Raw genomic sequence first — 17,980 nt, 5'->3', positions numbered from 1 at the left:
GGAGTGTAATCTGTAAAGTGAGAAAACGCTAAATCTGTATGAGTCCTTCAACTTGTAGACCATTAGAATACTTTTATAATCGTGTCATTTTCTGATGCTAGAGTTTAGAATATTTTTTCAACATTTAAGATGCACCTAATATGAGGCATTAGTACTGTTTCCTACAGAGACTAAAAATTTTAATCGCTGTGTTTTTATTTTGTTTGTAGTCACTATCTCTTGGATTCATAAATCATGAAAAATAAAAGCAGGGCAACATATGGCTCTTTGTATATTTTTTTCTGGAGCTCTCCCCAGTTTTTCCCCAACAGTTTTCTTAAATTTGACAGTATATATTCATGAATCCTTTCCAGGTAGGATAAAAGGACCTGGAAAAGTCAATCACACTTATCTACAGCCTGTAGCTATACAACTATTCATGTTATGCAAAGAAATCAATATTTTTCTTTTCCTCTTATGTAATCTGCAGGAACAGATAAGTGACAAGTTTACTACTATGCACTGTTAAAGATTTATTGTACATGAAGACTGACATCCCCATTATTAAAAAGGAGGAAGTGAAGATTAGTCATATTAGTGACCTCATTAAAAAGGCAAAAATATTGAGTGATTTCCTGAGAATGAACCAAACAGACATACATATTAATATTTATTACTGTTAACAATAATCATTAAAGTATTGTGTTCCTGATAGAAACTTAACTTTCATGCAATCTCTCCCTCAGTCTTCAGACTGAGTCAACTGTTAAGTTCTGAACTAATATTAGTACAGGTTCACAAATGGAGAAAATAAATACTGCTAATCAAACAGAATATGGATTACTTCCAGTCCCATAATCCCATGTGTGGAATTTAGGATGCCATGGCAATAAGAGCTGAACTACACTTAAACTACTTTTGCCATTATAGAGGGCAGTGTGAAGATTAAATATGATTAACATGAGTGAATCATGGGCAGATTCGTGAATAGTTTCATACAGTTGAGCAGAGGATAGGTTTTGACAAGTAAAAGGAGTATCTAAGCGAACAGTCTGGAAAAGTATGTTTGTCAAATTTATCTGATATTTGGGTACCAGTAACTAAAATCTACAGTATGCTTAGAACTGACAAAAGTGATCACAGAAAGAATGAACCAAGTTACATCTGAAAGGAAAGTATTAATTTACATATTTACAAGGACTTCAAAACTTTTCAATTACTTTGAGAAAATCTAAGTGTCTTAGACACTTATAAATGCATGAATCTTACATATAAACACATGCACACATGTAAACATGCAAAAATTAAGTATACAAGCTATGTGCTAGACTTTGCCTAAAGATAGTAGTTGGTACATTTCTGAAATAACAATCAAATCTTTTACATCTGTGGATGTATTTAACCTTCTGATTGGATCAAATTTTGTGAATGTGAGGGTGTCCCTTTCATTAGCTAAGTAGACAGGTCAAGGTTAATAGAGATCTTACTCGTCTCACTCTTTTCTCCCTTAGTATATTTATAAACTAGAAGATACAATAATCCATTTGTGCTCATTGTTTAGTACTAGGCTTTCATATTGACTACAAGGGTAATAACTGTACATAGAAATCTGTTACAGAAAGCCTAAGATGAGCTTGACAGTTGATACAAAGGCATGGGAAGAAATATATAATACACTCTAAGTAATCTATTTAAAAAATTTAGTGATTATATTTAATTTATATACTTTTTAATTTTATTTTTAATTTGATCACCTTATATCTATTAGTAGTACCATTACTAATTGCCTCCCAGTCTCACCCTCACTACCTCATCCCTGTTCCCCAACTCCCCTAGTCCTCAGAAAGGGAGAGACTTCCTCCTCTATCATCTGACCTCACTCTATCAGGTCTCATCTGATATGCCTGCATCCTCTTCCTCTGTGGCCTGGCAAGGCCACCCCACCAGGGGGAAGTGATCAATGAGCGGGCAAAAGAGACTACGAGGTAGACCAAACTCTCCATATTATGGTATCCACATGGAGACTGTTTGCCTATTGACTACATTTGAACAGAGCGTCTAGATCTTCACCATGCATGGTCCTTGGTTGTTGCATCAATAACTGTAGTACACTCCCAACCCATGCCCTTCTAGTATCCTTTGTAGGGTTGGGTTAAAGAATATATATTGTTCAAGTTTGGATTTTCTATGGAATATCTTGTTTTTTCTCTCTATAGCAACTGAAAGGTTGGCTGGATATAGTAGTCTGGGCTGATATCTGTGAGTCTGTGAGATATCTTCCTGAGCTTTTCTGGCTTTTAATGTCTCTGTTGACAAGTCTGGTTTAATTCTAACAGGTCTGCCTATATATGTTACTTGGCCCTTATCCCTTGCAGGTTTTAATATTCTTTCTTTGTTTTGTGCATTTAGTTTTGTAACTATTGTGTAGCAGGAATATTTTATTTTGGGGGGTCTAATAGATTTTGTGTTACCTAGGCTTCTTGTACATTTATAGGTGTGTCTTCCTTTAGGTTAGGGAAATTTTCCTCTATGATTTTGTTGAAGATATTTTCTGTGCCTTCGAGCTGGTAATCTTCTATTCCTATTATTCTTAGATTTGGTCTTTTGATGGTGTCCCAAATTTTTGGATGTTTGTGTTAGAAGTGTTTTAGATTTTGCATTTTCTTTGATAGATGTATCTATTTCTCTATCATATCTTCTATGCCTGAGATTCTGTCTTTCATCTCTTGTAGTCTGTTGATGAGGCACATATCTGTAGTTCCTGTCCTCTTTCCTTGGTTTTCTATCTCCAGGAGTGTCTCAAACTGTGTCTCTATTGCTCTATTTCCCTATTCATTTACCTCTGTTTGCTTGTGTCTTCCTATATTTCTTTAAGGAATTTTTTTAATTTCCTATTTAAATGTCTCTACCATATTCATAAGATTAGAATTAAGGTTGTTTTCATGTGTGTTAGGATATCCAGGGCTTGTTGTGGTAGGATATGTGGGTTCCTGTGGTGTCATATTGCCCTGGGTTTTGTTGAGTGTGTTCTTATGCTGTCCTGTAGCCATCTGGTTGTCCCTAGTCTTGGCAGTCTTGGAAGTCCCTGATGGTTGTTGCCTCTGGTAGTCACTTATAGCTGATGACTATGAGATTGCAGGCAGAGCTTGGACCCATGAACTGGCACATAGTGCGCATGGGGCAGACCTCAACACTGTTGGAAGTCCGCAGTGGCTGCCACCTCTGGGATTGCAGGAAAAGCTAGCCCAAAGAACTGGCATGCTGAGAACACAGAACACAGCACAATCCTGTTGATAGTCCCCTATGGCTGCTGCCTCTGGGACTGCAGGCAGAGCTCAGCTGGTAGGCTTCAATTGCAAGTGTCCTTTGCAAATTAACCTTTTTATATAAACCTGGCCTATATCTTTTAGATTTCTCCTGTACAATGTTCTCTTAAATTTAGAAAAGACTGACATAGCAGCATGAAATAATAGTCTGTTATCAAGCCAAATTTATGAGCTGAATGGGAGTATGAAACAGAATTTAAGACTGGAGAGATACATGGAGGTTAAGAAAACTGGATGCTCTTACAGAGGATCCAGGTGCTATTCCTACCACCCACCAAGTTGTTCAACAATCACCTGTAACTTCTGTTCTAAGGGATCTGATGACTCTTTTGGCTTCTGAGGACACTAGGGACAAATTTTGTGCACATACATATAGTAAGGCAAAATACAAATACACATGTAATACAAAATTTTAAAATGTTAAAGACAAAACCGTATTTAATTACTGAGAAGAGATTTTAGTATTTAATAAAGCAAATTTCGTAAAATTATTATTTTAATAAAAATAGTTATTTTTAAAGGTTGATAACCGATGATTTAAATGAAGGATCCTGTTATGTTTTTATAAATTCAGCTTTATATTTTTTAAAAATCATGAAAAGAGTTTATGTAACCTTGATTAAATTATTCATTGCCATCTAAACATCTGGCTCATGTAAAATAGAAAACTCCAAATTTTAGCCTTCCTTGCTGGTGACACCGTTAGTCCTAGCTCAGGTGGCAGAGGTAAGTGAGTCTCTGTGAGTTCCAGGCCAGTATGGTCTATAAAGTGAGTCTAATATAGCTAGACAGCTATGGCGGTTACACAGAGAAGCCCTGTCCTCCAAGATGAAACAAACAAACAAACAAAAACAAGTGAACACAAAGAATGAGAGAGAAGTAGAGAACTTTTCCAAAATTATCATATTAATGCCTTCCTTAGTAACGTCATGTTTTTAGTCATTCATACTAATGTAGTTCACGTTGGCATTCTCATCTTTTATTTTTGTTAATTAATTCATTCATATTATATCTCAATGGTTATCCCCTCCCTTGTATCCTCCCATTCCTCCCTCCCTCCCTCAAATTTTCTCCTTACTCCCCTCCCCTATGACTGTGACTGAGGGGGATTTCCTCCCCCTTTATATGCTCATAGGGTATCAAGTCTCCTCTTGGTAGCCTGCTGCCCTTCCTCTGAGTGCCACCAGGTCTCCCCCTCCAGGGGACATGATCAAATATGAGGCACCAGAGTACATGTGAAAGTCATATCCCACTCTCCACTCAACTGTGGAGAATGTCCTGTCCATTGGCTAGATCTGGGTAGGGGTTTAAAGTTTACGGCCTGTTTGTCCTTGGCTGGTACCTCAGTCTGAGCAGGACCCCTGGGCCCAAATCTGCCTATCATAATGTTCTACTTGTAGGTTTCTAGGACCTTCTGGATCCTTCTACTTTGCTATTCTTCCATGCTTCTCTCATCTAGAGTCCCAATAGGATGTCTTCCCCTCTGTCCCAGTTTCCTGGTAAGTGAAGACTTTCATGGGACATGCCCCTTGGGCTAGTATGCAGATATAAGTGAGTATATACCATTTGACTCTTTCTGCTTCTGGGTTAACTCACTCATTATGATCATTTCTAGTTCAATCCATTTGTCCACAAATTTTGGGAATTCCTTGTTTTTAATAGCTGAGTAGTATTCCATAGTGTATATGTACCACAGTTTCTTTATCCATTCTTCTACTGATGGACACGTAGGCTGTTTCCATGTTATGGCTATTATGAATAAGGCTGCTATGAACATGGTAGAGCAAATTTTCTTGTTGTGTGCTGGAGCATCTTCTGGGTATATTCCAAGGAGTGGAATAGCTGGGTCTTGAGGAAGCCCGATTCTCAGTTTTCTGAGATAGCACCAGATAGATTTCCAAAGTGGCTGTACTAGTTTGCATTCCCACCAACAATGAAGGAGTGTTCCTCTCTCTCCACATCCTCTCATCTTTTATTTTGAACTATTTAAACTAAATGCCTTTTATTGTTTCCCTTTTACTAGAGGATTTTATAGCAAGTCATGTAAGAAAGGGATTTCTTAATGTACAGTGTATGACAAGGGACATAACTAGTGAATTCCATTGTGGATTGAAAAGCTAAAATTAAAGACTCAAATTCCTAAAAACATATGGAAAGACAATGTTTTGGTTGTCATTAGTGTTTGTCTGATAATTTTATTCAGTGACTCACAGGTTTTCTTGCAGTTGCTTAATATTACCATATCCAGACCAGCCTTATTATAGAAATGAGAAAAATGAAGCAGATTTGTGGCATTTGTGTATGAAATTACATAGCAATTAGAATCATTATTAAGGTTCAGTTAATAAAAAATTATAATGTTGATGCAAGTATTTGGCATCATTATATCAAACAGTAATTTTCTTCTTGTAGCATTAAGATCTATATTCACAATTAAATAAGATTTATATAATTTTAATTTGGCTGTTTTTCTGTATCCTATAATTATATTCCTCCCATTAGATCCCCAAATTTTAAGAAAACATAATTCAATACATACTAAATGTATAATGGCTGCTTCTATATATTTTATCCTATGACATTTAAAATTCTCTGGAAGTACTATTCACTTCATCAAAATGATAAGTTTATGGTACATAAATTCTTGAATTCTTCAACTGCAATGTTAGTTATGCTGACTTTCATAATAACATAATTCTTCATTACTTTCAACATTGCTTAATTTATGCAAAACAAATTACATATTCTCCTACCTCACCATCAAAACAAATGTCATCTATATAGACTGCTAAATTACAAATTAGACAGGGTAAGGATATATAGCCAATTTATGAAGTGGCAAATAACAAAAGATTTTATTTTGAATGATTTATATTATTTAAAACACACAAGTATTTTCTTCTATACTAAAAATTTCCCTTTTAAGTTCACATGTATGAATTTGTCTAAGAATTACTTAAAAAAATTAAAAATTAATTGTTTTTTCAATAGAATGTAAAGTATAAAAATAATTGTTTGATATACACAATATAAAACATGTTTTGACATTAAACATAATAAAAGGTTTTTACATACTATAAAAGTATAAATATTAATCGGAACAAGGTTGTTATAAATTTAAGGTGTAGCGAGGTGTGGTGGTGCACACCTTTCATCCCAGCACTCGGGAGGGAGAGGCTGGCGGATCGCTGTGAGTTTGAGGCCAGCCTGTTCTACAAAGTGAGTCCAGGATAGGCAAAGCTACACAGAGAGACCCTGTCTCAAAAAACCAAAAAAAGAAAAAGTAGAAAATAAAAATAAAATAAATTTAAAATGTCAACTGAAATATTGTTAATCACTAAGAAAATAATTTTTAAAATCATAAGAGATAATTAAAAGAAATTAATCTGAGAGGACTGTGCCTCATCTTCTTTAATATTGAGAACAAAAAGAATATGAGCCCGGACTCTCCCCAGAGCCCTCTGCGTTTTTAAGGCATTAGGTGGAGTTGCGGTTCATAAGCTCCACTCCTTATTGGAAACAGAAGTCACTTCTGCCTTCCTCTGGTGGAAATCCGGTTACTATCCATAAGTGTTTACTACAGAAGGCATCTGTGGTGGTTCTTTAAGCTACAAAAATTTGTCCAAGCTTGTGTGACATCAGCCTTGTCAAGTGTTCATGATGCTGGGCACTGAGGGAGGTGAAGGCTTTGTGTCCAAACTCTGTGGTCTACCCTGATTCAGCTCAAGTGACATGCTGGTGAGGATGTGGATAAAAGTGAACACTCTTCCATTGCTGGTGGGAGTGCAAACTTGCACAATCACTTTGGAAATCACTCTGGCTTTTTCCCAGAAAACTGGGAACAGGGCTACATCAAGGTCTTGTTCAATTGAGGACATATATAACTTGTCCAACTGCACAGTATATGATGGGGTCACAGGTGTTCATTTCATTAATGCTAGAGAGGGCAGACAGAGTAGTAAGGCTTTTGTCAAGATGAGGTAACATTGGCTCTGAAAAAGACCAGGAAAGCATAGGACACTTCTACATTGAGGTGTTCATGCCCCACAGAACCGAGATGCTTTGGGTGTTGAATCACAGTGGTCCAAACAGCACTGACAGTGCCAATGATGGCTTTGTGAGGCTTTAGGGACTCACATTTGGATGCACAAAAAAGTGTTCAATTCTTTTCAGGGTTAAAAATTGTGCCAAAAATGATCCCATTACCTGTTTACCCAGAGGGCAAGATTACAGGGGAGGCCTCTCTTCAGTTTGCCTCACAAGAGTTAGATGAGAAAGCTCTAGGGAAGCACAAGAAGAGAATAGGGCACAGGTATACTGAAGTGTTCAAGGGCAGCCAGGAGGAAGTAAGGTCATACTCAGATCGACCTCTAAAGTTTATGTCATGGTAGAGGCCTGGGCCCTATGTTCAGCCTGGCACAGCTGGGAGGTACATAGGCACAGTTAAACAGGCTGGCCTGGATAGGAAGAAGTCTGGGCCTATAGTTCAGGCTATGCGGACTGTGAAGAATACAGTCGCCTCAGTGGAGGCTAGGGCTTCACTACTGAGCTGTTTGGAAGGAACCTCATCTACTGTCTCTCAAGAATGTATGGCCACAGATACAGAGACGAGTTTACAGAGCAGAGCACCACGTAACACCGTGTCCACATGAGAGGGCTGCCCTACAAAGCAACAGAGAACGACGTTTACAACTTCTCTCCACTCAACCCTGTGAGAGTTCACATTGAGACCGGCGGCCCTGGTGGAAGTGTGACAGGAGAAGCTGATGTCAGATTTGCCTCCCATGAAGAAGCAGTGTCAGCTATGTTGAAGGACAGGACCAATATGCAGCACAGAGACTCTTCCTGAATTCAATAACAAGGGCTAGCAATGGGGCTTATGGCAGCCAGGTGATGTAGGGTATGGGAGTATCAGCTGCCTAGGCAACATACAGCAGCCTGGAGAGCCAAACAATGAGTGACTGTTAGTGGCCAGCTAGAGAAGTCAGACCAACATGGGTGGACATGATTAGTACTGAAATAACATTTGCGTTATTTCAATAAATAATTTCACAGGGAGTCGATTAAGCAGTCAAGAGCAGTTTATAAATGTAAAGAAGGCTGGAGGACCCACTTGGCACCATTGGTTTCTGAAATCTGGATTAAAAAAAATTACCTCTTCACTGTTTCTCATCCAAACCTTTCTTCTGGCATGTAATATTGAGCAAACTAAAATTAACTATTTTTTCCGCTTTTCTCAATTAACATTTTGGGTAGTATACTTAAGAGTGATATTATCTGAGTTAAGGAGTGTTATGTTTATTGAGTGGACCTTGAAGCACACCGCAGTGGGGAACGCAAAGGTGTCAGATCCCTGATGCAAAGAGAAGAATTTCTCATGTTCATTCTAGTTTTTATTTTCATTTAAAATCCTTAGGTTAACGTTCGGCTTTTTTAAAAGTTAGTTTTGAGAACTGAGACACAATACTAATACTGCGAGAATTCTTGAGGCCTTGACATAAAGCTTTCTTTGTACTGGGATTTTCTTTTGGCTATTTTGTTAAGTGAAACTTGTTAAATTTTTGTTAACTAATTTTTTCCTTAAAATACCTTTTTCACAATTAAAAATAGAAAGTAACAATATATATATTCATATGTAGTAAATATATTTAAAACTTGTGGGAAAAAATTACATAGAAATATCCACTACTGGATAATTTGAGGGGAAAATAATTTTAAAACACATGAACAAGTAAAATGCGAAAATACATTTTTTATTATCATCAAATTCCATTAATGTAAATATACCCAAACATAGATTGGAGAATGTTATAAAGAAAATAGACAAAAACAACTCTAGTAGTAAAATTTCTCTACCTAGCAGAAATGATACTTAGAAAATTATTTTATTTATTTATATTTTTTATTGTGACAGTAAAAATTAGTACTCAAAAGTGAGAATAAATGTCAGTTGGGAAGGAAAGTATGTGACACTCAAAGAATAGGATTTGATTTCAGACTCTCAGCAACCAGGTTAAATTAAAATGCAGGAACGTTAATGAAGATTGTAACCTGTATTAGGTAAAAACCACAGAGATGGACAGATCTGTCAATTTCATTGGCCAGTCGGTGGACCAGTATCAATGAGCTGCAAGTTAAATGAGAGACCATGTCTCAAGACCCATGAAATTGACATCTGGCATACAACACAATACACACACACACACACACACACACACACACACACACATACACACACACACACACACCTATATTGTCTAATATACTGTATTGCCTATGTTTTCTTTATTATATATAATTTTGTCTTTAAATTTTTCATCTTTGTTACCTGGAACCATGTTACCATTTCACTTTCATTTCACTATTAAATAAGAGAGGATAGTTTACAAATTATAATAAAATAAGATTTTTGGTACTTGCTCTTCCCAAGCTCTAGTCAAGCAAAAATGATCCACACACATTTAATTCATTTATGTCACATGTTCCAAAGAATGGCTCTAGAAAAGTTCACAAGCAGTAAGGAGGTCTTCAGGAGAATTATCAGTGCATGTTGGTCGCACTTTAAATGTATAGTTGGTTGATATGTGAAACCTCATCAAAGCTAAGGACTCACAATTATAGTAACACAGTAATTTGAAATTAGATCAAAACATGTTTTTCTCATAAGATATGTGTGGTGAAATCTTACAATATTTTTAAAATTAAGTACACAATTCACAAATTTACATAAATGTAAAGGAGGCCACTTATAAATCGGTACAAGCTTAGTTGTGCTTAGAATTATACAGCAATGAGCTAGAACAAGGCACATGTGCTGGGAGCATATGTCAACTTACATAATTAGAAGCAATTTAGTCATTGTCATTATACTTTAACTAAAATCTGTGCATCACTGGCTTTAATAAATTAAATGACCCTAAATTAGTGTCAAGGAGATTCACATAAGCATTATGGCTAACCTTCTAGACTTTCTTTATACAACAACTAATAGATTTATTTTAAGGAAGATGAACAAAATTTGCACACATCTATCGACATTATCATTTGATTTTAAGTCCCTTAATTTATTTGCAAATATATACAAATAATTTAGAAAAAGACTTTTCAATTGCTTTGTTACCTACAAATAGAATTAACTGTTTTTTAAACAGTAGTACTCAGTATGTTGGTTAATTGCATACAGAATTTCTAAATAGAATATAACTCATATATAATGTAAGAACAATTTTACAAAATTTCTAGTCATTACAAGTCATGTGCAAATAAATGAAAAACTCCAATCAATTTGATAAGCATTATAAAGCATCTTGTTTAGTTGACCTTTCTATAGAATGTACCATAGTAGGTTATAATATATTAAAAGAATCATATATCCATGAAGGATAAATGCTCAGGAAGGTGAACTGATTATTGAAAACAGATAGGCTGACATTTTGCCTTTTGCCTAGTTACTTTGCCAAAAGATTGGGCATTAATCAGCTCCTGAATAAAAGGTTCATGAAGATCAGCCAGAGAATTTATTAGCTTCCCCAAAGAGGCACTGGTCTATTCAAAGGCTAATTAGACCAATCTGTGAATGTATCAATCCCATAATTACTCAAACTAATTATATTAATCATCTGAAATATGTTCACGAGAATCTGCTTATATATAACCTTGTGGTTTTAAGATGACCTGAGCACAGAGAAAGCATAGATCTATGGATTTGGTTTGTATAGTTTCTCATAAATTGTCATAATTAAAATGTCATAATCGGAGCTATGGTTAAGTAGAAAATAGATAATATTGAGTTAGATTATATGATTTCCGAATTAATTTATCCTGAATTCAGACTCAAATGAGAATATTCAGACATAGCTTAATCCAAAGAGATTATATGTTTCTTTCATGCAGAGTCTATATGTGAACAACTGTGTAATATGTGTGCACATACATGCGAAAAATTCCTATAAATTTGCAGACTATAATGATTAAAAGATAAAACTCACATTAACTTAATAACTCTATTAAGCCAGGAATTGGTTTTTGGTATTGATAGACAATGATTAGTCAAGAAATTTCCTTTAACTGTGAGAACACCCAGCTTGCTGTATGAAAGGAAAACTATATAAGAACAAAATATAGAAATTATGTATGTTCAGACTAATAAGACAGTATTTGTTAACACAAAAGGACCACCCCTAAGTGGGCTGAAGTTTGCTGTCCATATGTAGGAAACCCAGAAAGTAAGAGAACATGAAATTGAAACCCTTTGCTTTCAAACACACATTTGCATTCTCTTGCTTAAGTCATACAAGCCAGCTCTTCTAACAATTCCTCAAGCACCAGTGACAGAACAACAGCACTTGGAAACACTGGAAATTTCTTGCAGGTGTATAACCCATCAGTCCATTAGATATCAACAAATATTCAGAAAGAATATCTTTTGAAAAACAAAATTGAGCCAGTTGCTGGCCTTCAGTGGAGCCCAGTGCTTAACTGTAGCCCATTAATTCTCATATAATATAAATAACTTTTTGTGAAGATTTTTTAACTTACCTTTCTTGTGAGGTTGACGACTATGCATACCAGAACTTTCTAGAAAGCCATGTTAATCTCTGATTAAACTTCCCTAAGAATATGGACATTCATTTATATAATTTATAAGAAACTTAAAGTATTTCTGATAGGAATATTTCATTATCCAACATAGAAAAGAGGTCAGTCATAATAGCTTGAAACTGGACACAACCTAGATGGTCATTAAGGTTAAGATTGGATTAAAAAAAAAATTACACAATGGAATACTACTCAACTAGTAAAAACTAGGAAGTCATGAACTTTGTGGAAAATGGATGGAATTAGAAAAGGTCATCCTGAGTGAGTTAACCCAGAGAAAAACACCCATGGTATTTTTTCACTTGACCCAAAGAAGCCAAGGAGAACACAAGGGAAGATGCACTAATCTCACTCAGAAGAAGAAGAAATACAATAGACATCTGAAATAGATGGAGGGAGCGAACTAGGTAAGAGATGGGGTGGGGAAGATAACAGGAGTGGGGTTGAGGTGGGTAGAGAGGAGAAGGAGGCGGTGAGGAGAAGAACTGGGAGAGAGAACAGAAATGTGGGTAGGGGTACAACTCTGGGAGCCTATGGGGTGATCCTCGCAGAGACTCCAAGCAAGGAGTGTTAAGAGGCATAAAATTGGCACCTCCTATAACAATAGGCTGAATTTGGGGAACACTGTGGAAGAGTATAAAGGATACAGGGATCCAGAGATGTCAAGGACACCACTAGAAGACCTAAAAAGTAATTTAACGTGGGCCCTCAGGGGCTCACAGGGACAGAACCCCCAACCAAAGAGCTTGAATTGGCAGAGCCCAAACCCCCAATACATATGTGGCAAATGTGCAGCTTGGTCATCATGTTGGTTCTCTAACAATAGAAGTAGGAGCTGTCCCTGAATTTGCTACCTACTGTTGGGTCACTTTCCCCTAGCTAAGCTGCCTGGTCACTCCCAGGTGGGAGAGACTGCTTAGTCCTGCTGTGACTTGAGATACCAGGGTGGGTTGTTACCAATTCAGGCCTCCTCTTCTCATGCAGGAAGGAGAGGGGTGAATGGGAAGAAAAGATTAGGATTGGACTTGGAGGAGATGAGGAAGGTAACTGGGTTCAGTTATTAAACAAATAAATAGGTAGAGGACAAAACTGCAAATAAAGAGGTCAGTGGAAATGTCCACATATGTTCAATTGGACATTACCTATCCCTGTAAGGTAGAAGAGTCAAGCAGGATGGCAATGGGATAAACAATTATGTTTCAAAAGGCAGTTTATTAGTTTCCTACATATGTGTGTCAAAAATAGCATTGTTTAAAGTGAATATTCCACACCTATATTTTGCTTAACATGTTCTTCATTAAATCAGCTGGACAAAGTCAGTAGACAAAAGTTAAATGTCACTGCACATTAATATAATTCTTGATGCCTTTTAGATATTTTTTTCTAAATGTATACAGAGTGTTTTCATGTAATAACTATTTTGAGTTATGTAACTTACATCACTCTATTTTAAATTGTACATCCCCTTTAAGGCACATTTTAGCACTCATAAGAAAGCAAGTATACTGTGCTGAGCTACTAGAAGGCATGTAAAGCTTTGAGACCTAGAAAATATCATTATGGAAATGTCCTGACAAAGCAATATGGAAAAGGTCATGCCATTTTTCATGCAGCATTTATCTTTTTAATAAGAGCTGTGTACTCAAATTAGTTTCAATTGCCAATAATTAAAAACATTATATTTAAAGAGGAAATCAGAACCACCTTTATACTAGAAGAAGCCCATAAGTGTAAATCTTTTATTGAAATGGCATCCTTTTTATATTGGCATTCAGATTCATTCTAAAGGCTTTTAAACTTTTCCAAAAGATCAAGGGCATTGAGTTTTGCAGTTTCTTTTTTATTGTTACTTGGGGCCAATTTTTATCCATTATTAAGACTCCTGGTCTACATATAAGTATTAGAATAAGGACAATTTACATAAATTCTACATTATGAATTTAAATGAATTTATGGAGAATATAGATACTGAATGACCCATAATGATAGTAAAATATTTATTAAAATTGAGTACACTGGTTTGAACAATAAAATATTTTAAATCTTGAGTTATCTGAAGGAGCAAGATAGAAGAAAATCCCAACCTGTATGTCATTTAATTTCCTTAGTAATCAATCTAGACATACTACACAGTTGAAAGGCAGTTGCAAATTTAAAGTTTTGCACATAAGGAAAGGGGGACCCGTGTTTACTTTTGGATCATTATGTTGCATAAATGAGGTAGCAGGCTGCAGATGAGAGTTTCTTAGTGATTATTTCACCAGTCTTGTCACTGGAGGTTGTTGAAATGTCCCATTCTAGAGTAGAGAGCTAAGCTCCCATAGCTTGATGCTCACTAACTGACACTGAGTGACCCAAACACAGACCATGGAATGCTAAGCTGTCTTATTCATTTTAAATGATTTCCTTTTCTAACTATCTCTGATATTGTAACCAAGTATATTTCACTAAGGAATTATCTGAAGAAATGAAAATTTTTCATATGAAACAACGGAGTATCATTAGGTTCTATGGCACAGGTGATTTTTTAATGTATTTACAATCCTCGGAACTGAAAATGCCGTTGATATGCACCAACTAGTGTGTGAAATATGGAAATGTGGTGCATGCACATAATTTCATTTAATTAGCTTTCAGGCCTGCTGCCCAAGAGAGCACTCACTGCTTGTTTTTGTTATTTTGGTAAGGAAACCATGGATGAATAGGTCACAGACTTTACATGAGGACCTACTCTATTATTTACTAAATTACTTTGCATCAATATGCTCATTAGATCTATTTTTTTTTTTTTTACTTAAAGATTTTTGAAACTATTGGGTCCCAGCAAAGTGTCTTTCTGCAACAAATGGTGATTACTGACTAATAACTAGTCAAGTGATGAAAATAAATGACTATGATGTGGACAGCCCTATCTGGGGCATATGTATTATAGAGCTAGAGAGATTGTGGAAAACTGATAACAGTGAATTTGTGGAAAACTGCTAAGAAACAGTGAATTCTAGACATAATAATAGCCTTATACTCATGAAGTCAAAGTGCCTGAGGGTGAATATTCAAGACATGCTGAAGATAAAACCAGTATGGATTTCCAGCAGAGAAGGCACATGGACATATTTGAGAGGCAGGAACTATTGAGGACTTTCTTACCCTGTCTTGGCAGAGTTATCCATAGACTCTGCCTTCCCCCAAGTTTGCCCCTTTTTTTAGGCAGAATTCTGTCTGGAATGGAAATCAGGACATTTTACCCAGTGGCTTGTTTGCCACATTTGAAGCCATCTCCATAAGAAGGTTCTTTGATGCTCATCATCCTCTTTGAGGTAGGCTGGGTATTGCCATGAGTTAACTTGTCTCATTGTCAGTGAATTTTTAAAATAATAAGAACATTTTTCAATGCCATATCCTGTACATCTCTGAGGTTTTTGAAGACCTTATCTAACTATTCTACCTTATCTTTCTATAGAATCATATCTTCTGCCACACCTATGATGTATATTCTTGTGATAAATGTAGACTAGTAATTGATATGACCATGATTTTATCAACTAACAATTACTTCTATAACTTATTTATCTTAAGTAGCCTGTAATAGCACTTTCAAAGTATTAGAAGTAAACCTAGTACTGAGTTATAGGGAACAACACCTCATTTAAATGTGTGTGTGCATATATATATACATGATGTGAAGAATAAACTTACATTTGAATTCTATACCACTGTATCTAAAACTAAACTTATTTGGCATCTATATACAAAATTCTACACCAGTTAACTAAAAATAACCTTGTGAGTGACAATTAAGGTAGAGGTGTGGATTCACTAATCTACTTTTGTTCTATCTTCCCAATGTATGGTAGAAATAGCATTCATGGTCCAGTTTCTAAATTTTGAGAAAATCCAGGCTTAATTAGAAGGCTGAAGAAGATTCTCCAATGTTAGAGAGAGTTTTGTGTGACTTTTCAAGTAGAAAACTGTCTCTGCCATCTTCTCATTTGGAAAGCTACTGACCTGCACTCTTGCATACTCCTCAGGTAATCAAGCTTATTCCTTCTCCAGTCTCTGACGGGGTTGAAGACCAGGTAGCTTAGTTTTACTATGAAGTTGTTTATAGGATAAGATGTCTTTAGGTCTAGATAAATGGTTTAAGTTGAATTATCAACAAGATGTGATGGAGATAGATTTACATACAGAATTTTAGACACACCAAGATAGGAAAGATTTTTCTTCAAGGCTGACAAATAAAAATAGCCAAAACACTAAGAATGTAATATTTACATAATTCTGGATTATGTCATGGTTCTTCTTGCTATACATAGTATATTGTATATATGTCTAATAATATAAATGTGCATGTAAAAATTTTTTAAATGCACAAGGAAGAAGCTCATGATGCCTCATGACTTGTTGAAGAGTTATTGGGGCCTAATGGCTCCTGTTAGCAAAAGGGTCTTATTTTTTTTTTTTGCATGTGACCTTAGAAAGTTGTTTTAGCACCAGTGGATCTCTCTCTCTCTCTCTCTCTCTCTCTCTCTCTCTCTCTCTCTCTCTCTCTCTCTCCACACACACACACACACACACACACACACACACACACAAACACACACAAATTGGATTCTTTGAGGGGTGGTCCTGGAAGGAGTTCGAAGGGAGGGAAGAAGGGATGAATTTTCTCTAAGCACACTGCATGAAATTCTTGAATAATAATGTTATGAAAATGTTCAATGTTCATGTTGTAAGAAAAATTAATTTATTTTTAGAAGAAAAACTAGTGTTCATAAGATTACATTATCATCGTACTGAAAATGGGAAGATTAAGGAAATTTTACTTATATTTACAATTAATATAAAATAGTTTCAAAGAACAAGTAAATATTTATTTATTTGTTATGTATTTGTGTATTATAAAATGTCCATATGTCATGTATAAAAAAGTATATCAGTGGAGACCTGTTTAACATCTCTGGAATTTCTCCATGGACTTTTTACAACTTTCTGTGTGTTTGTGTGTTGGGGGGGGGAGCTAGAAGAACATTAGCATATCCACATCTCAAGTCTGTCTGAAGATGCATATTAAAGGTGTCAAGGGTCCTAGCTCTGGAGTTACTGGCAATTGTGAGCTGCACAATGTGGGTGCTGGGTAGTAGATTCTGATCCTGAGCAGCATGTGCTGTTAACTGTTGAGGTATGTCTCCAGTCCCTTTAATATATTTCAAAAGACAGTATTGGGTGAAAACAATGCACTGAATATATGTGCCTTGCATTCTTATAATTGTGTAAGAAACTTATAGTCACAATTAGATCATTAAGGTTTTATATTATAGTTAATATAATATTTTAGGTCAAGTGTTGGCTAACCTGATTAAAAACTATATTAGAAACCTGAGTTGAAGGGATATGGGTGGACTTTAAAGAGATCTATAATAGATTTCATAATGATGCAGAATAGATGCATAGATGGAATTACAGATATGTTCAGGATACTGCTCTCTAATATTTAGGTAATTACTAGTTATTTCCTATACTCCAGCACCTCTCTGAAGCTGGGTAAGCAACTCTCAGAAGATGAGGTATAGCAGGGCATGGCAATCACAGAAGGACTGGGTCCATATATTTCTTACATCTCAGGATTTAGAAATGATAGTGTGTATGCTCAAGAGGGTAATTATTTGATGACAGGAAACAATTATCCTTGGACTGAATTCTACTGGTGGCCAAGTGAATTAAAAAAAAAAAAAAAGATTCACAGATTTCCAAAGAATTAAATAGACTGCAAGATGAAAAGCTTGAATATTCACAAATTAATACTTAGAAAGTCCATATATATATGCAAAAAATCACAATGTAGGCAATCAGTATTATACTAAAAATGATATGGAAAAGCAATAGAAATGAATTATTACAAACTTATTGTACCTTTACATTTACTTCTCTTCAAATCCCAGTAGAAATATATTCACACATATAAAACTACATACATACGTATTATTCATGTAGACACACAGTATATATAGTAATGCAAATAAAATCCTGATATTTCTAGAAATATGTTATAATCTTTTAAAAAATCACTCAATTGACTA

At 35.6% G+C, this 17,980-nt stretch overlaps 1 pseudogene; it reads left to right on the top strand.

Annotated features, from left to right (window-relative positions):
• The first annotated feature begins 6,962 nt into the window (after positions 1 to 6,962).
• On the top strand, positions 6,963 to 8,273 carry LOC127190487 (heterogeneous nuclear ribonucleoprotein F-like; annotated as a pseudogene).
• The last annotated feature ends 9,707 nt before the right edge of the window (positions 8,274 to 17,980 follow it).

Source organism: Acomys russatus, chromosome 6 (genome assembly GCF_903995435.1).
Source record: "Acomys russatus chromosome 6, mAcoRus1.1, whole genome shotgun sequence".
NCBI classification, from domain to species: domain Eukaryota; kingdom Metazoa; phylum Chordata; class Mammalia; order Rodentia; family Muridae; genus Acomys; species Acomys russatus.
The sequence above is the reverse complement of the archived record's forward strand: the minus strand, read 5'-3'. Positions and strand labels throughout refer to the sequence as shown.